General features: G+C 42.4%; 1 protein-coding gene across 3 annotated transcripts in view; it reads left to right on the top strand.

Annotated features, from left to right (window-relative positions):
- Positions 1-20785, top strand: part of arhgap24 (Rho GTPase activating protein 24) — a 452465-nt gene that overhangs the window by 48499 nt on the left and 383181 nt on the right. The window contains exon 1 of one of the 3 annotated variants that reach the window (XM_060826021.1): positions 3131-3149. The exons of the other annotated variants lie outside the window; for them this stretch is intronic. The gene's annotated coding sequence lies outside the window, so the exon portion shown is untranslated. Of the gene's footprint in view, positions 1-3130; positions 3150-20785 lie in introns of those variants that run through there. 3 annotated transcript variants of the gene reach the window in all.

Genomic DNA, 20785 nt, shown 5'->3' with positions numbered 1-20785 from the left:
AGGGTGGGATGGATCTTTGAGAATGCTGGCGGCCTTTCCTTTATAACGGGCCTGGTAGATGGATTCTATAGATGGGAGGTTGGCCTTTGTGATTGTCCGGGCCAAGTTCACCACTCTCTGCAACCGTCTCCGATCTTGAATGGTACAGTTGCCATACCAGGTAGTGATACATCCAGACAGGGTGCTTTCGATGGCGCACTTATAAACGTTGGCAAGGGCATTTGCTGTCATGCCAAAGTTCCTCAGCTGCCTGAGGAAGGAGAGAAGTTGTTGGGCCTTTGTAACCAGTGCATCCACATGAAGAGTCCAAGAAAACTTGTGGATGACCACTCCCAGGAGCTTGACATTCTCCCCTCATTCCACTTCTGTGCTCTTAATGTGTAGGAGGGGCATGAGTAACATCCTGCCAAAAGTCAAGAATGAGTTCCATGGTTTTGTGTTGCACCAGATCATAACATTTTGAAAGTTGCTCTGTACTCTCCAAGTAAGAGAGAAATTGAAATGTCCGGCCTTTTCCTTTGGGATGAGTGGGTGGTGTTGGGATGGATTATTCCCCACTTGCCTGAATGAGTGTAGCTCCAATAACGCCCAAAGTTTGACAGCATCCAGGTGAAAGCACACCATCCGTCACTTTAAATCCTTATCCCCCCATCAATGTTGTAAAGTGGCCACCTGCAAGGAACTAAACAAGGCTTTTTCCTTTGTACCTCCTAAAGCCTAGTGACTACCAGCTGAAAGGATAAGGGCAGTAAGTACAAGGGAACTCTGCAAGTACCAAAGTCACACACCATCCAGATTTAGAAATATTCCTCCATTGTCACTGAGGTAAAATCCAGGAACTCCTTCTCAGCAGCATTGGGGGTGGAACCTGCACCATTCGGACAGCAACAAAACAGGAAATTTCAGGGGCATTTCTGAATGCTGGCCTTTCAAGTGATTCCTTCAAAGTTCAAGTGAAATAAAGGGCAAAAATAACTTCTACAAATCCAGCCAGTAAAAAGGGGCAGGTGTACATTGGGATGAATGTGTGATCACCCAAGGACAGGTTTAAAAACCAGTAAAAGGCCTATTAATGCATATCAGAAGCTACAGGAATTAAATAAGATATGTAAAACAGGTGGAAATTGCACATGAAAAGAAGAATGGTTGATCTTCCATCACGACAAGTGTATTTGTACCTGTTTAGAAATGCTTATGTTAGCTCATGTAACACGCAAACAAGATGTGAACAATATATTACTGAGGGTTCAACTGGTCCCAGTAAGGGTGGAATCTGAGACAATTATACCTTAAAGCGATGTGCGATGATATTGTGAGCATGGCTCTTAAAGGTATATTGCACTAAGACCGAGACACAATACAACAATGGTAGCCACAGAGTCAGAGTCATACAGCATGGAAACAGACCCTTTGGTCTAACTTGTCCATGGCGATCAAGTTTCCCAAACTAAACTAGTCCCACTTGCCTGAATTTGGCTCATATCCCTCTAAATCTTTCCTATTCATGTCTCTATCCAAATGTCTTCTAAATGTTGTAACTGTACCTACATCTACTGCTTCCTCTGGAAGTTCATTCCAGATACAAACCATCCTCCGTGAAAAACATCTATCCCTCAAGTTGCTTTTAAATCTTTCTCCTCTCACCTTAAAAAACAAGCTCCCTAGTTTTGGTCTAGCACACCCTAGGAAAGAAGACTTTATCTATTCACCTTATCTCTGTCTCTCATGATTTTATAAAGCTCTGTAAGGTCACCTCTCATCTTCCTACACACCAGTGAAAAAATTCCCAGCCTATCCTTCGATCTTCAGCCCTCCCGTCTCTGCAACGTTCAGGTAAATGGTTTCTGAATCTTCTCCATAGCACCTTAATAATATCTTTCCTATATCATGTCTGAATTTTGACTCTGGGTCTGAAGGTTATGGATTCAAACTCTAGAGACTTAAGTACAACAGTTTGAGGTCACACTGAAGTGCAGTACTAACTCAGCGGGCTCCACTGTTGGAGATGTTGACTTTTCAATGAGAGGTTGAACCTATGCTCTGTCTGTCCTTTCACGTGGATAGGAAGAAATTTAATGGCACTATTTTGAAGGATGAACATGAGAACATGAGAAGCAGTAAAAATGGATGAACTGGCCTTTGTTAATCACTGCTTTTGCAGCAGCTCCCACACATCATGAAAAAAACTTTTTTATTCATTCATGGGATTCAGGCATCACTGGCTGGGCAAGCATTTATTGCCTGTCCCTAATGCTCAGAGGGCAGTTAAGAATCAACCACACTTTGGTGGGTCTGGAGTCACATGTCAGCCAGACCAGGTAAGGATGGTAGCTTCCTTCCCTAAAGGATATCAATGAACCAGATGGACTTTTCTGGTGGTTGATTCATGGTCGTCATTAGACTCTCTTAAATTCAGATTTTTATTGGATTCAAATTCCACCACCAGTCATAATGAGATTCGAACTGGGGTTTTCAGCACATTACCAGCATCTCTGGATTAGCAATCCATTGTTAATACCATGAGGCAATCCCCTCCCCACTCTGAAATCAGTGGTTAGCACTGCTGTCTCACAGCGCCTGAGACCCGGGTTCAATTCCTGACTCAGGCGACTGACTGTGTGGAGTTTGCACGTTCTCCCCGTGTCTGCGTGGGTTTCCTCCAGGTGCTCCGGTTTCCTCCCACATTCCAAAGATGCGTGGGTCAGGTGAATTGGTCATGCTAAATTGCCCGTAGTGCTAGGTAAGAGGTAAATGTAAGGTATGGGTGGGTTGCGCTTCGGCGGGTCGGTGTGGACTTGTTGGGCCGAAGGGCCTGTTTCCACACTGTAAGTAATCTAATCTAATCTAAACATATTGTATATTTATGTGAAATAAAAGAAAGAGGAGCAGTCAGCCAAAGAGGTAGGGAGACTGTTTGTTCCGGACAATGACTTTAAATTAAACATTGGCTGCAGGACAGAGGGTCACAGGTAAGAGCTCTGGACTGATATTTGCAGGTTCTTTCTCAACCAGAGCTGAAGAAACCCTGGAAATGGACTCCCTGAAGAAAGGTGGATGCAATTCCCACAAAGTAATTGAAGAAAAATTCAGATGTAGCAACGAAAGCAGGCTGGAATGTTTCTGGATTGGCCAAACCACCTGACTTATCTGTGAGTAGGATGGGGCTGGGCTACATTCCCCCTGCTGGCAGGTATGGGGGGGAAATTCATAAAATCCAGCAGGTAGTCTGCTCCCCTCCACAGCCATCTAGCTGCCTGCCCCTCACCTGTCTGAAACATTACTGGAAGTGGGAGAGAGATAGAGAGAGAGAGATAGACGACTGTCCTTGGAGTATTGAGGCTTCATTTCCCCAACACCACTAGTTTACCAGCTTTGGGGAGATGCCCATTTGACCTCTAGGCCTTCAGGAGATAATTACCTCCATCTGAAAACCCCAGTCTCTTGAGCCCAGACCCTTCACCCCTCTTGCCAAGATCCCACTGACCCCCACCACACAAACCCAGGCATACTTCAGTGTGATGACCTGATATGCTGTCTCGGCAGTAGGTATAACCACCACCCCCAACCCCCACCCCCCCCACCACCACCACCCCAACCTGTCACTGCTAGGCCTACAGAGTTTGTCAGAAGATTAGATTACTTACAGTGTGGAAACAGGCCCTTCGGCCCAACAAGTCCACACCGACCCGCCGAAGCGCAACCCACCCATACCCCTGCATTTACCCCTTACCTAACACTACGGGCAATTTAGCATGGCCAATTTACCTGACCCGCACATCTTTGGATTGTGGGAGGAAACCAGAGCACCCGGAGGAAACCCACACAGACACGGGGAGAATGTGCAAACTCCACACAGTCAGTCGCCTGAGTCAGGAATTGAACCCGGGTCTCAGACGCTGTGAGGCAGCAGTGCTAACCACTGTGCCACCGTGCTGCCCACACGATTAACCATCTGCTTGGCCAGGTGTTGTTCTCAGGGGAGACTTCTTCCAGATATAAGTCAAGACCTGCTCCCATAATGCCATTAATGTTAGCCTCAACATCGTAACCGTAACAGGGCAGCCATTCAGATTGAGGGCAGGACCTCTCCACACAGGACCTCTCGCTGGCATCATTGAAAACATGTCACCCTCTAAAATCCAGCCCACACCCTGTGACATAATTGTGAAATGTGTGTGAAACTAATGAAAATGTTTTAAGTTCCCTAGTCCACATCTTCATTGAGTTATTACCAGATGGTACTATCTGTACTAAATGGAAACCATGTGTTTCATTTGAACACATTGGTCCAGATTTCCATCCTCAAGACGGGAAGTGAGAGTCAGGCATATTCTCCACCTCAGACATATCCCTCAGGAGAGACTCAGTCTGAGGCATCCTTTGCATTTGCAGGAATTGAGGCAGGGAGTGGCTTGCTCTTGGTCCAGCTAACACGGGAAACAGGCCAAAGGCAGCCACAGAGAATTGTTTAAAAGGCCTGTCTCAGTGACATGGGACTTTATCCCAGTAATAATGGATCCAGTAAGGCCTTCTGGCACACCCCTCACATCCCCTCCCTCCTAGATACTCTCCCTCCCCCATTATGCAGCTTCACCCTCTATTTACCCACTAAGGGAGTCAGTTACTTTGGGCAGTTGGTTTGTGATGCAGAGTGATGCCAACTGGTTCAATGCCCGCACCAGTTGAGGTCACTAGCTTGCCAACTTCTCAACATCACCCCTTGCCTGAGGCATGATATCCTTCAGGTTAAACTCACCAACAGTCGACTGTCTGTAATGCAAGAGCAGTCTGTGGTCCTCTGGGAGTATTGTGACTTTACCTTTTATCGAAGCAGTGAACTCTATCTGCTGGTAATGAAATGTGTGGTAAAAGCAAGTGATTTGTTGATAATTTTCAACTTCCTGTATGATGACTTCCTTTTACTACAGGTTGGTAAACAGGTTAGTCATCCAAATCCTTTAAATATTAAAAGCAAAAACTGCAATCAATTGAAATTTTTCTAGCTTGTCTAAATAAGCTTTGTGTAGTTGCCAAAGAAATCAGAGGACTTCTGCCCAAAACATTGGCTCTCCTATTCCTTTGATGCTGCCTGACCTGCTGTACTTCTCCAGCAACACTCTTGACTCTGATCTCCAGACCTCACTTCCACCAAGAAGAAATCAGATTAGATTAGATTCACTACAGTATGTAGGGAGGTCCTTCAGTCCAACAAGTCCACACTGACCCTCCAAGGAAAAACCCTTTCCCCATACTTACCCCTGATTAATGCACCTAACACTATGGGCAATTTAGCACAGCCAGTTCGCCACATCTTTTGACTGTGGGAGGAAACTGGAACACCTGGAGGAAATCCATGCCGACACGGGGAGAATGTGCAAACTCCACACAGACTGTTGCCCATTGTGGGAATTGAACCCGGATCCCAGGCTCTGTGAGGCTAACCACTGAGCCACCATGCTGCCCCATGTTTTCTCTGGGGCTAAAACTCTCAATAGACTAATGAATTTGAAGGTGTCATGCAGGCTGTGTCGCTGCCACCACTGAGTTGCTGTGACCGAGATACTTTGAAAAGCTATTGCCTGCACTGTGACAATTGTGAAGGAGTAAGACATAGCCATCCCTCAATAGAGCGAGCCAGCTCAGGAGAACAGGGGGCAGGCTCATGACCTGAACCGACCCACACCCTTGAAGATCCTGGTGAAAATCGGAAACCCTAGGAATGGGGTTGGGAATCTGAGCATCCGGTCTAGGATTCAGGGCTACCCTCCAAAAAAAAACTTAAAGGGTTCCCAAGTCTGACTTGTCTAAAACCCAAGTCACTTTCCTGTAGAATATAGGAATCCTTGTAAATATGGAAACAACCTGACCTAGAATCGGATTTTAACTTTGCAATATTGATTTTTGCTCAACGTTTTTTGCAGTGAACAGAATTAAATCAGTTCTCAGTGTAATTGACATCTGATTGAAAAGGCTTAAAAATACAGGAACAAACTATAAAAAGCGCTGACAGTTTGACTGGGTTATAATAATTGCCTGATATGTATGATATTACTAAACTGGCGAACAGATGGGTGAAAATAAAAATGATCTTGACCTTTGTTCTTGACCTTCAATCTTTCAACTAGTCCTCGGTTTGCCAATAGTAAGCACACATGTCAGCATCCAGCATTACTTAATTCATGTCAGGAAACATTGAATCTGTAATTATGCTTCACAGATCTCTCTGCCTGCAGTGTATTTGATATAGTGAGGGCCCTAGGTCAGTTATGAACTATTTTGGAGCAAATCATTCCTGAGCACATTTTTAAAAAAATATAATTCATTCCAAACTGGTGATAGTTTTAAAGACGTTGAAGGCACAGTGCTGAATTTATTGTTAAAAAGCAGTTAGTAGATATTGTGGTTTATTTGGTAGCTTTCAGCAAAGCGTCCATTGCTTCTATCAATTGATGCATTTTAAAAATGGCTTAAAAGTGCAAATGAACATATTGCAGTCTATTGCTTTAAAAGTTAATTATGATTTATTACAATTATTTTTCTTTTCCTTTTGTGAACCATAATTAATCCAAAGCTGGTTGGTGTGGTTAATCGCAGAGGAAATGTTTATGTGATGGTGAAGGCGAAAATATGCAGCATCAGAGAATTGAAGAGTCACTTGTGATTTTAGCTTCTAAGTAAATTAACCTCTTAGTCTTATGGGTCAGCTGCAGTCCTGGTCATATATTCTTCTCAGAAAACTTGAAACACCACGTACAGCTATTGTAATGATGTCCCAATCCCTGATGTTGGTTTGAGATATGGCTGAAAGCCTTGAGGACAATTCATTATTTCAGTCTCATTGACTGGTGCAGATTAATTTTCAGATTTATATAGAGTTGATATTACAAAAAGAGCACTACGTGTCAAGAATGACTATTAGACACACAGGGATTTCTAGAGCCATAGAATCCATCATGTGGAAACAGGCTATTTGGCTAATGAGTGCGCACCGACCTCAGAGCATCCCACCCAGACTTGTCCCCCTCTCCTATCCCTATAATTCTGCATTTAACATGGCTAACACACCTAACCCCCATATGCCTGAACAATTAGGGTAATTTAGCATGGCCAAACCACCTAACTCTGGATTGTGGGAGGAAACCAGAGCACCCAGGAGAAATCCATGCAGACACAGGGAGAACATGCAAACTCCACTCAGACAGTAGCCCAAGGGTGAAATCAAACCTGGGTCCCTGGTGCTATGAGGCAGCAGTGCTAACCACTGAGCCTCCGTGCTGCCTTAGAAGAATTCTTCAACAATAACCTCCGGGGAAGCTTTTCAATCTCCATGCCTTGTCGGTGGGATACCTTTTAGAGGAGTACAGCCAATGAAACAGTGAATTGTTGTTGCTGTGAACTGCACCAGGAGTTGTTGAGTTTAGGATCACCATATACTTCCCAACATTGCGTATCAGGTGCACTGTTTTTTGGCTGTGCACGATGGAAGTGAGTTACTCGTTCAGTGGAAAGGCGGGATATTTAAAGGTGAATTAATCCTATCAGCTCTGGAGTGCTTGTGACAACCAGTTGTACATTGGGAAATTCCAGGTCTCTGGAATACTGCCTTTCCTCTTGTGAAGCACAAGAAGAGGAAAAAGTAACAAAATACCTGAACTTATTCTCGTCTCCATGAGTACTGACTTCCTCTGATTTTCTAGAATCTTTTTAACGTGTTCAGTGCTGCAAATCAGGAGGTATGGCACGGTGGCACAGTGGTTAGCACTGCTGCCTCACAGCGCCTGAGACCCGCATTCAATTCCCGACTCAGGCGACTGTGTGGAGTTTGCACGTTCTCCCCGTGTCTGCGTGGGTTTCCTCCGAGTGCTCCGGTTTCCTCCCACAGTCCAAAGATGTGCGGGTGAGGTGAATTGGTCAGGCTAAATTGCCCGTAGTGTTAGGTAAGGGGTAAATGTAGGGGTATGGGTGGGTTGCGCTTCGGCGGGTCGGTGTGGACTTGTTGGGCCGAAGGGCCTGTTTCCACACTGTAAGTAATCTAATCTAATCTACTGGTTTACAGATCAATGCACTGGGGTGGGGTACACAGTCCTACATGCTGGGAGGGTAACTGGTCCTGGGTGACAGATTAATTCACGGGTGATCACCGCACAGGTCTCTGTGCTGGTCAGACTGTCTGGTTGAGGTTTGTGGGCGGCACGGTGGCACAGTGGTTAGCACTGCTGCCTCACAGCGCCTGAGACCTGGGTTCAATTCCCGACTCAGGCGAATGACTGTGTGGAGTTTGCACGTTCTCCCTGTGTCTGCGTGGGTTTCCTCCGGGTGCTCCGGTTTCCTCCCACAGTCCAAAGATGTGCGGGTCAGGTGAATTGGCCATACTAAATTGCCCGTAGTGTTAGGTAAGGGGTAAATGTAGGGGTATGGGTGGGTTGCGCTTCGGCGGGTCGGTGTGGACTTGTTGGGCCGAAGGGCCTGTTTCCACATTGTAAGTAATCTAATCTAATTGATTGCTAGAGGAATTGAGTATAAGGATGGTGAAAGTATTGCGACAGCTGGATAAAGCTTTATTGAGTGGAAGAAAGTTGAGTGGAAGAGATGCTGAGGCGAAAGTGAGGACTGCAGATGCTGGAGATCAGAGTCGAGAGTGGGGTGCTGGAAAAGCACAGCAGGTCAGGCAGCATCAGAGGAGCAGGAAAATCGACATTTCGGGCCCAAGCCCTTCATCAGGAATCCCCTTCCTGACCTGCTGTGGTTTTCCAGTACCACACAAATCTTGATGCAGGAACAAATGCTTAACTACTTCTGACTATCTGGGGAGATTCAGGTATCAAAATAGGAGCAATCAGCAGGCTTCAGTCAGAAGTCAGAGGTGTTGGGCCTTATTTTATTACCTCTGTATGCACTCGTGCTGAAGGACTTTTCTGTTTTATATAGGCATTTAACCTATCCCCACTACCCCTGCAGATAGAACCATATTTTAAATGTTACCCGGCTTATATCATACTGCAGCACTTTAAAATGCTAAGACCAGGGGGAAATGGTGAATGATGCAGCAAACTTTGAATTGCCATTTTGTTTCTCATTTACCTGAAACAGTGGTTACAGATTCCTCTCAGAATTTTGCTGCATCGATTGCTTGTTGCACAATTTGAAGAATTTACATTAAAAGATGAGAAAAAAATTTTAGCCAGATTAATTGTAAAATAAGATTGTACTGTCATTAGAATATGCGCACATGTGCTCTGCCCACATGTGGTTCCCTAACATCAGGAAGCATTTTTCTGGCCAGATTTTCTCACTGTTTGTGCAGCTGCCGTGCAATGAAATGTGGGGCTGCATTTTAAACACCATATTAACGATGCACGTTTACAGATCTTTTAAACTTAAGAAATGTGTTTGTAGAGATGGTCACAATTTCTTCTTTGATTTGCGAAATGCAAATGAGAGAAGCTCTTGAATCATTCGCTGTTTAAACAGCGCCAGGTTTTGAATGTCACTTTGGGCAGAAGTTAAGCCAGGCCATGGCATCATGCCCTCTGGCTGGAGAGTCAGTAAATGCTGCCTCTTTTAAGAAGGCTTCTTCCTGGCCACTTAAATGCCTGAGAGGCAATTAATGTCGCTGTCCTATGACAGGACCAAGGATTCCAGGCAGGAAGTGAGGTGAATGCCGGTCAGAGGTCAGTAGCTCTCCATTGCAGGCAATCCCACCAGGTATGCTTCCAGCAGTGCATGTTCCAGAGGCTCAGAATAAGCGAGGGACTCAGAACACAGTTGAGTGAGGCCAGAGTTATGAGCAGGGGTCACTGGTCATACAAGATGTAATGGAAATGGGAATGTTGGACAAAAGACAATGAGATGGCTGTCAGGACCAATGAATGAGTACCTGCCCTGTGCTATCCGGCCCCCACTCCTGCCGCCCGCCCCACTTTGTGATGTCTCACTTGACTGTCACTGGTTGAATATCAGTGATGGTAGGATGAGGCCCTTAACTGCGTTTTACCTCCCCACATATCACTTCATATGTCACAAGAGCTCTACCTGAAGCTGGGTTCTAGATTTCCTGTTGGCTGATGCTTAGCCAGTTATTTTTTTCTCTCTGCCGTTGTTTGCAATAGCTTCTACTCTCAGGATCAGAGCAAGGAGGCAGGGCCCAAATCTACTTCTGCTGCAATGGGAACTGATGCCACACTTCAACCTTATTCTGAATCACATTCTAACCCACCTCGCTAACTGAGCAAACTGGCCACAGCTGCCCGTGAAAGAGCCTCAACCAGTGTTTGGGGCTAGAGCAGCAATTTGTAATACCTCCCACTGAGCACTTAATCAGAACAAAAGGTGGGAAGGAGGTGGAGTCCATATCTCACACCATGTAGACTGACTAATGCCCTTCACCTCCAGACTTCTTCAGGTGACAGCCTTAAAACCCACTCTTTGATTGTATTGTGTTGTGTCATGGTCACAGGTCATAGTCTCAGATCACCAATGAATATATTGAGCTTTAAGTCCAACATTTGGATACTTTAAAGAAGACAAATACAGCCAAAATGACCGTGCACGTAATCCCAGTGGCTATCTGGAGAGAGGAGAATTGTGGAATGTCACACCTGTTGAGATTTTGAGGAAAGTAAAAAAAACTCAAAAAGGAGAAATGCTCTATAAACTGAACAGTAATCTCCTGAGATTTATCTTTGGCTATGAACAGGATGTGAGAAAAGAAAGCATATCTGGGCGAGAGGCATGTCATATGACTTAACCTTCCGAGAATACACAAGGACTGGGGTTAGAAGCTCGCTCAGCGCTGGTCTGTGCGTGCTCATGAATGAAGTTATGCTCATGAGCTGAAGTACTTGTGTGTACTAGCTTGGGTTCAGTTCAGAGTTGAGAAGAAATACCTAGAGAACACTTCTACACTGCAGGCAAAAGACTCTCCGACTTTTGAGTGCGAGAAACCAGGTAGTCAGCAAGTCAGTCAAAACAAAACCACACAAGAGCATCTCAATTTATCTGCAAGGCCAAGAGCCTGAAATTGATTGTTCAACTATTAGCACTCCACTATCTACTCTTCACAAACAACCCAAAGAGAGTCTCTATATCTGTACATCTTTGAACTTTTTTTTAATGGAACCACTTGCCATTTCTAATCCTTGGGCGCATGTATTGCATTATTACTTCTTCCAGTAATTAGTAATTAATAAGTTCAATCTCAAGAACACCTGGTTAAATTGCCTCCTTTTAAAAGCAAAATCCATTTGATATGGGAGAAAGATATTCATAAGGGAGGAGTTCCTTTCTAAGTAAACCTCATTGCGACCAACCGAGGCAGTGGTGATCAAGAAAGGGGAGCTGGTTCACCCCTTTTCACCCAGTGCTTGACAATTTGGGGTATGCCATCTCAAACCATGATAACCTGGAGAACCTCATGCACCATCTAGCCACAACAGTTTGTTATGGGCACATCTGAAAGGGAAGCTTGCTTGATTTTTATTTTAGCTATCTGATTTGCAAAACAAAAACATCATTGATGGAGTAGGATAGACTGCTCTATTTTTCACAAGTTGACAATTTCATTACAAGGGAGGGCACTAGACCTTGTTATAAATCTTTACATTAATTTTAAAAAAGGAATAAAAGCAAAAAAACTTAGTTAAACAATACATCACTTCACTTATCAAATTCAAGTTCTGATTAATTATGTAATATTTATTTTTTGTACTGCTTTACTTGTCTAATAAGATATGCCCCAATGAACTAAGTAAAGTAAGGCATTACATTTCATACAAATATTTTCAAGTTGTAGTAAATAGACATCTTTGAGTCAACCTGCCTGCTGTTAAAATGGATGCTTCAAAAAATACATAGCAGATATAGAATCTCCTAGTTTCTCTATAAAGATCTTTTTTTTTCAGGAGAATAGCTCATGATTTTAATATTCATGCATTGATAAATCTGAACCAAGACTGACAAGAATAAGTGACATGGTCTGAGTTGGTGAGAATGCCTCATTGGGAGGGACAAGAATCTATTAATTATAATGTTAACAGTGCAACAGAAGAGTGACTATCTGTTGTGTTTTGGAGGTGGCAATCTGCCCAATGTATGGTGAGTTGATCTAATGAATTGAGCTTTAACACTTGTGCAGTTACAAATATCTAATTTTATGATTCATATATCTGAGGAGGTGTATAACTTTTAGATTTGGAAACTGAAGTTTTAAGAGCAGGATAAATTAAGAAAAGAACCCTGGGTTTCTGAGCCTGGTAAACTCCTTCAACATAATTGCAATTCAGAGGATGTTCCAAATTACCTTACAGGAATTAAAATAAGAAGTATTGATCACCCTCTCTCAGCTTGGTTAAGTTTTCTTTGACCCCAGTAGAGATAAGAATTATTCCTGTGGGGACCAGAATCAAAGAAACGTTTTGTGGGTAAAGTTTTTATGAGCTTGAATCTCTATCTGAGACGTACTAGTGTTGCTATATCACCATGGAGATAGATTGCAGTGAGGTGATTTCATTTGTGATGGGTTTTGTAAATGTGATTTCTCACAGAAAAGTAAAGAGGCTTTGAGAGGATGTTGCATGGCCTTTCTGAAGTCGGTCTGCCATACCTATACTCAATGCTGTTCGAAAGGAAGATCCAGAATTTTGACGATGTAACAATGAAGGAATGTGATTCAGATTGCAAATTAGGCTGTTGTGTGCCTTGAGGGCAGTTTGCAGGTGAAGGTGTTTGCTGCTGTTTGGCTTCTAAACTGTAGAGTGTGTGGATTTGCAAGGCACTGTGGAAGGAGCCTTGACACGTTGCTACAATGGATCTTGCAAATGGTACATCTTGCAACTGTTGTACATCAGTAATGTCAGTTAAAGTTGTTGATCAACTGGTCTGCTTAGTTCTGGAGTTTATCCATTTCCCTATGTTGTTAGAGTTAGATTCATCCAGGCAAGTGGGGAGTATTCCATCACATTACTGATTTGTATTTTGTAATTTTCAGGATTTGGGGAGTGAAGTGATGAGTTTCTCACTGTAGTATACCTAGCCTCTGACCTGGTCCATAGCCACAATCTTTATCTGGCATGTCTAGTTCAATTACTATTCTTTGTAATCCCTAAGATATCGATAGTGGGGAATTGAGCGATGGTAATGCTATGGAGCACAAAGGAGAGACGGTTCATTACAATGTTTTATTGCAGATGTTACACACCACATTCAGCTTTCATCAACATCCCAATGTGAGCCAATTTCTACCCACTCCACAACTTTTAAATCTGTAATTGTAATTGTTGAGAGTTGCAATATTTTATCCACATGAATTGAGTTCACTGAGGCTGAAGCAATAAAAACTTAAAACTAAGAGATCGTGGTAACGTCTCACTGCATAATGCCATTAAGGGGAATTAATGCTACAAGCATGAAGTTCAGGCGAGGTGACATTGACTGTCACAATTTCATATTTAAGTCTTTTTCTTACTCAATGATGTATTGAATAGCAGATAAGGCTCAGGGGGCCATTTGGTCTATTGCTGTTTCTGCATCATATGTTCTTATAAATGCTAAAAGCAATGATTTAAGCTAAACACATGCTATTTTTTCAGTGAAACATTTAAACTAAATTACAAACATATCTTATGGAATAGCATATCTTATTTAGAAGTACATTCCAGAATCTTTGCTAATCATAATCTAATTGAAGAATTGCTAATAAATTAAAGTGAACATCTGAATAAGAGTAGAACATTTTAGAAATTGGACAACCACTTATGGAACGCGAGATAATTGCGTGGAATCAAGGGGGAGGCGATGACATAGTGATATTGTCATCGGACTAGTAATCTAGAGACTTAGAGAACATGTTTAACCCTTTGACCCCTTAAAGACTAAATGAGACTTCAGTTTCTTTGTCTCAGCATTTATGCCTGCATACATGGGAGGTATAGCCAGCAAAGATGATGCACAACTCTCCAACTTGTTACAATAATGGTCTTAAACTATTTATACAGATAACAACAGATTTACAATAAAATGGTTAAACATTAATACACTCTCTTATCTCTATCCAACTATGTTCATTCTACCTTAGATTCTAAATTAGTACATGATCATGTTCAAATTGTCACACATGCTTCTAACATTCAATCAAGTCATCACATGTTTATGGGCATATATTATGCAGTCAAATAATTACGTGTTCACAGCTACTAATGGTTAACTGTGCACTCTGAGAGTATTAAAACACTTCACTGTCCTGAGCTCATTACATCTTTGGTTCAAACCTGAGCAAAAGAGCTGATTCCAGAGGTGAAGTGAGATTGATTGCTGTTGATATCAAGGTTGCATTTGACTGGGTGTGGTATCAAGGAGCTCTGGCAAAACTGGAATCAATGGGAAAGAGGGGGAGATTTCTCCTTCGGGTGAGGTCATACTTTGCACAAAAGGAGATGATTGATTATATTTGTTGAAGATCAGTCACTTTCAGCACCGTGAAATTGCTTGAAGAATGGTGTCCAATGCCCAACCATTTTCAGCTGCTTCATCAATGACCTTGCCCCCATCACAAGGTAGGAAAGGGAGGAAGGTTCACTGGTGATTGTACAATGTTTAGCACATTTGCAACCCCTTAGACCCATGTCCAATACAGCAAGACCAGAACAATATTTGTAAGTTGGCTGACAAGTGGCAATTAGCACTCACACCCTTTAAGTTACATTACCATCACTGAAGCCCCACTAATAACATGCTGGGAATTACCACTGATCAGAAACTGAACATATACATATATTAGCTGCAAGAGTAGGCCAGAGATGAGGATTACTGTAATGAGTAACTTGCCTCCTGACTCCTCAAAGCCTGACCATCATCTACAAGGTGGAAGTCCGGATAATGATGAAATATTCTTCACTTGCCTGGATGATGGCTTCCTGCAGCTCCAACAGCCCTCCAAAAACTTGACACCAAGGATGAAGCAGCTTGCTTGATTGGCACCATGAGCATCCAGTCCCTCCCCCACTAATGTTTGGTAGCAGCAGTTTGTACTAACTACAAGGAGCACCACAGCACTTCACCAAAGCTCCTTCAGCAACACCTTCCAAATCCACAGCCACTACCATCTAGAAGGACAAGACAACAGCTACATGGGAGCACCAGCATCTGCAAGGTCATTTCCAAGCCACTCACCCATCTTGAGTTGGAAATATATCACTGTTCTGACAGTGTCTCTGGATCAGATTTCTGGATTGTCTTCCCCTCTGTGGGTCTTCTGACAGCAAATTGACTGACTGCAATGGTTCAAGAAGGCAGCTGAACCCTACCTTCTCAAAGGCAATTAGGAAGAGCTGTAAATATTGTCCCAGCCAGTGATACCTGTGTGGGATGGAGGCAGATGGAACTGGGTTTACTGCACTTGGGCTCAGCTTTCCTTTTTTCTAAGCTGTAATGTAGAGAGCCATAGTTTTATATGGTCAGTCACCAAAATCAGATTCATGTTTAATCACTTCTGATGAGATGTTAATTGCTTATGCTTACATGGTAGACTTCCTGTTGTCATAGCATAACAGACTACAGAATTACTCCATCAACCCAAGCAGTCAATGCTCCACTCAATCCTCATCCTACTGTTCATTATCCAATGCTCCCCTTATAACCTTCTGTTCTCTTACCCCTGAGGTGCTTATCCAGATTCTCCTTAAATGCATCGATCTTGTTCATGGCCACCACTTCAAGGTTCCATATTCTCACCATTCTTGGGATGAAGAAACTTTTTCTGAATGCTCTAAATGATGTCTTGGTAGTTGTTTTACATTGATTTCTAATCTTATTATTTCCCATAGTGGAAAGATATTATCTATTGAAACTCTTTATAGTTTAAAAAAAATCTCCAAAAAGTCATACTCAGCATTCTGGTTTCAGAGGAAAAGGAGACCCTGTCGCTTCATCCTTTCCTGACCAGTATAACCTTGGAGTGTAGCTGTCTTGTTTTCAGTGCCTCTATGTAACAGTACGGTGGATACTATATACAGTATGATCTAACTAGAGTTTTATCCAAATTGAACATTAAACTTGCCTAATTTCTAAATCTGACCTTATTGATCTGTGTCACCATCTTTTGTGTATTTCTACCCGTTGGATGGCAGTGTTAAGATCACTGGGCTAGTAATCCAGACTCCCAGGTTAAATCTCGAGGGACATTGGTTCGAATTCTGCCATGGCAGATGATGAGATTTGGATCCAATAAAAATCTGCAATTACATCGAAACTAATGGTGACCATGTAAACATTGTTGATTATCTTTAAAAAGTAACCATCTGGGTTCACTAATATCCTTTAGTGGAGCTAGTCTTCTCAACAGCAGCTATGAAACCATTGTCAATTGTGAAAATCCATCTGGGTTCACCAATTTCTTTTTGGGAAGGAAATCTGCCATCCTTTTCTGGCCTGGCTTACATGTGACTCCAGACACACAGAAATGGTTTTGATGCTTAATTGTCATCTGGAATGGCCCTAGTAATCTCTCAGTTCAAGAGAATGGGCTTCGAATCCTGGCCTTGTCAAGGATGCACTCATCCTATTGAAACAGTAAAGAAAAATCCTTCCTGTTTAAACCATCCATTTTGGCTCTTTTATTATAGCTTTAGTTTCTGGATGTTTTACTATTTTCTCTTTTAATGGGGATTCCATTATTTTTCCTATCACTGATGTAAAGCTGCCTGATCTATAATTTCCTAGACATGCTCTCTCTCCCTACTTAATTATAGATATATGTTAGCTATCTGCCAGTCCTCCAGCACTACACTATTTTTCTAATGGATTATTAAACAAGGTGAAAAGCTAACGAGACTGATTCATAGGGTAAATAGATAAGCCACGGCACGCTAACTTGAAATTGATGTGTTTTGATTTATTTATAGTAACTCCATACTCCAAAAGCCTAAAGGCTGTATTTCGCAGGCTCTCACAATAATACTGCTCAGTCTGCTAGCAAAGGGGCTTGAACGTTTGCATTTTATATCCATATGCAATTGTACTTCATTAATACATACTGAATTTATTTCAGATTTTGCTCACAGATTTCAGAATGATTTAGCTGATCGGAAATGGACATTTAGCCACACACTGACCCTCCCCTTTTCTCAGAAACCGGAGCACAGATCAACTGGAGCAGGTGAACTCTCTGCTCTCTTCTGACCTTTGCAATTTTAAAATTGCAAATCTTTTCAGGCATATAGTTTGCCATTCTGATTCAGAGGGAAATCCCGTGCATTAATACATATTGGAGTCTTAGTATGTTAGTGGGAACACTGTTGCTCTCTCAATCAGGATGTTCAGTGGTGAACGTGCAACACCCAGCCAAAACCTAGGCAGACTATTCACTTGGGATGTAGACTTCTCCTTGGAGAGGCCATCAGAGCAGGAATGTTCCCCACAAATATACCTCAGCCGCTTGGACTCCATTCACTAACTACTGGACCATTCCCGAAGTGAGCTTGGGTCCGGTCTGACATTCTGTCAGCCCTCACTCAGCCAACAGCATGTTTATGTGGCTCATCTGTTTAAAAGAGACTGCACGTTCCATCCAGGCTGACCTATCACTGGATACCTTTCCTACTGGCAACTTTAAACTCCTGCCATTGTTTCACTTGATTACTGCATTAGCTTTCCTGCAAATGTTAAAACCAAAGCTTAAAAAGTTCCCAGGCAATCCAATGCTTTAAGTTTTTAATTTTTGTCCAGGGTTTGTGGAAGAATTATACTTTAGTAATATGAAAACCTCAATTTTTGCTCGTCTAACACCATGTTGTTACTGTAGGCTGTTCAGAAGAAGATACTGGCACCTAGTCCAATGTAGACCAGAATAAGAGACCATTAAGTTGCAGCGTAATGACTTTCCAATAAGCTACAACAAAGTTCAAGACAATATTGCTTTCATTAGGAGGAGACTCCCAATAGGTTAGAAATGGTCTACCACAGTTTTAGTAAATCTGGAGGTGTTGCCTTCTGCATTTTCCATTAAAATGCTCAGACTTGCCGGGTGGCTTTTTGAGCTCTCATTTGGATGCAAGAATAAGATTAATTGGCAGAAGGTCTGTGTTCTGTAAAACAGTAATAAAATCACCCTTCTAGTAGTCCCCCAACAAACAGTAATACTAGATGTTTGGACTGCTGGATAGCCCCACTGTCCTGAGGGTTATCACATTGAGCAATTGTTAAGCATCTTGCTTTATATTTATTTCTACTCAATCAAAAAATGAGTTAAAAAAATAGGGATTCACCTCTGTGAATCCATCCATTTTGCCTTGCAGCCTAACATCGATTTCTCTCTCAAATCATTTTAAAGTAATTCACCTCAAATTGTAACTTATTATTCTTTTCAAAAGGCCTGAAGATTGCTTTCAGCAGTACCCATGCTTTCGTTATGACTCATCAACAATATGGCTCAGCGTCAGAAGTTCATTTCATTCCGACAGTCAATGGAATAAAACAAAAGTGCAAAGGCTGGTAATCTGAAATTAAAAGAGAAATTGCTGGAGAAACTCAGCAGGTCTGCCACTGGAGAGAAAGCAGAGCTAATGTTTCAAGTCTCATAATCTCTCTTTAGAGCTAAGCATAGCTAGGAGACGGTGCGATATATGCTGAAGATAGGGGCTTATGGGGTGGGTGATGGGTGATAGTTGGAGATGGAGCCCAGAGAGAGAGAGAGAGAAAGGTAGTGAGCCAGACAAAGGGAATGGATAATGGAATGGTAAGCCAGGGACATTGAGCAGCTGCTAATGGAGACCATAACTAAGAGAGAACGGGTTGGCTGTGCTGGAAGCAGCCCATATGATGACAGGGCCTGGTGTGTGGGGGTAGGTAAAGGACATGGAAGAAGATGTTTAGACACTAAAATAATTGAACTCAATGAAGGCTGCAGGTCTCCAAGCAGAAACTAAGATACTGGTCTTCACCTTGTGCTAAGTTTCACTGGAGCGTTGCAACGGGCCTGAATATTTCCTAGTCTCCATGTTACCCCCTCAGGCCCTGTCATCTTATGGGCTGTTTTTAGCACAGGCAATCCATTCTCACCTGGTTATGGTCCCCATTAACAGCTTTTCTTTCTCTCATTTTTACCATTATCCATCCCCTTCCCTGCATCGCTGTCTTTCTGTCCCTCTGGGCTCTGTCTCCATCTAATTTACTCCTTGAATACCCATCCTGCACCCCAACTTCCTGGCCCCAGCATGTATCACCGTTTCCCGGCTACCGTCAGTTCAGAAGGGCCACCAGAGACAAAACATTAACTCTGGTTTCTCTCCACAGGTACTGCCAGGTTTCTGGAGTTTTTCCAACAATATTTATTTTCTCTCAGCCAGCAGGGTTGACTGAATTTGGTCATCCCACAATGATAAAGATTTTTGCCTTCATACCACTATCACTTGGAACTGTGCAAACAACCCAACTCAACCTGTTAAGGTGTAGAGCCAAGGATTCTTGGTGAGCACCACTGCATGCTAAGATGGAGTGAAATGCCTAGCTATACATAGATGCCACAATACACCATCAGGTCTTTCTGCCCAAACAGTCGATGTTACACATACTCCATGCAAGAAATATAACTCATCAGATTTACCCATGTATCCATATCCCTTCCATACCCTCTCCTTCCATCACCCATGTAGCCAATCCAATCTTCAGTATGGACATTCTTCCTGCCTCAGTCACAAACTTGGGGAGTGAATCAGAATCCTGACAGTCATTTTTAGCCCAGTCTGCATTGTATTGATTGAAAAGAACTGAGAGTTTCTAAAAGGAAAACACAAATAGATTGTGAAGTAGATTGGAAATCACCCTTTGGCCCATTTCCTGCTTATATTGTTGAAGTTTAGATCAAATCGTCACTAACTGCATCATGTGCATTTTTGGCCAGTTGAGGAAGGTTGTGGTTTGAAAGTGCAGCGCCTTCACTGCTGTCAGTAACTGTTCACCTTGTCAGCCGCACTGGACTAACAGCTATTTTTGTGAATTGAGACACGTTCATTTTTCCAGTTGAGAATGCAGTTTATTCACGAGCAATAAAGTTGAATGCAGCTGACTCTGATGCATTGAATATGGTTAATAAAGACATATGCTTGAGAGTTAAGTCTTTGATGTGGTTTCTGAAACAAATGGTCTCTCCATCATTTCTCCCACACAAACTCCTCAATGGTTTCTTTTGTTCATGCATTAAATTCTTCTTTCAGTAAGGCTCCTTGAATTGTCCCAGTCGGCCACAGCAGGTTTAGTTGTAAAGGGAAATGGCAGAGTGAGATTAAATTGAAAAGAATTTCCTGTTTCGCTCTATTCAGTTGGTTTACATGGACAGTAGATAACTTAAACCAGACAACTGGGGTTTATATTAACATGTACCAAGTTCCATTGATTACATAATAAGCCAGTGAGTGAGTGTAACAGTACACCAATTGCCCTCTTAAATATTGCTAACAAAACATTTTTCAGTAAACACAGTCACTGTAAAACAAATGTATGTTAATATGTACAATTGAAACAAAAATTGATCAAAGTCTAAAGTACACTGTTCAAGTTTCTCCAGCATTCAAGGTACATATTTAAAATTGGGTAACACATTTAAAGAAAAAATAAATGGACGGGTTGGGGGTATACTGTTTAGCGTGAGGCAGCTCACAGTGACTAGAGAGTGAAAACTATAAGTCGAATATTAATCCCTAGTCATATACAACTAAAGAATTTGTATTGATTCCAGTTTTAATGTATAATATTTCAAATTGCCCTCTCCTGCCCTCTGTACCTGACTCCTATATTG

Source organism: Hemiscyllium ocellatum, chromosome 1 (genome assembly GCF_020745735.1).
Source record: "Hemiscyllium ocellatum isolate sHemOce1 chromosome 1, sHemOce1.pat.X.cur, whole genome shotgun sequence".
Lineage (NCBI taxonomy): Eukaryota > Metazoa > Chordata > Chondrichthyes > Orectolobiformes > Hemiscylliidae > Hemiscyllium > Hemiscyllium ocellatum.
The sequence above is the reverse complement of the archived record's forward strand: the minus strand, read 5'-3'. Positions and strand labels throughout refer to the sequence as shown.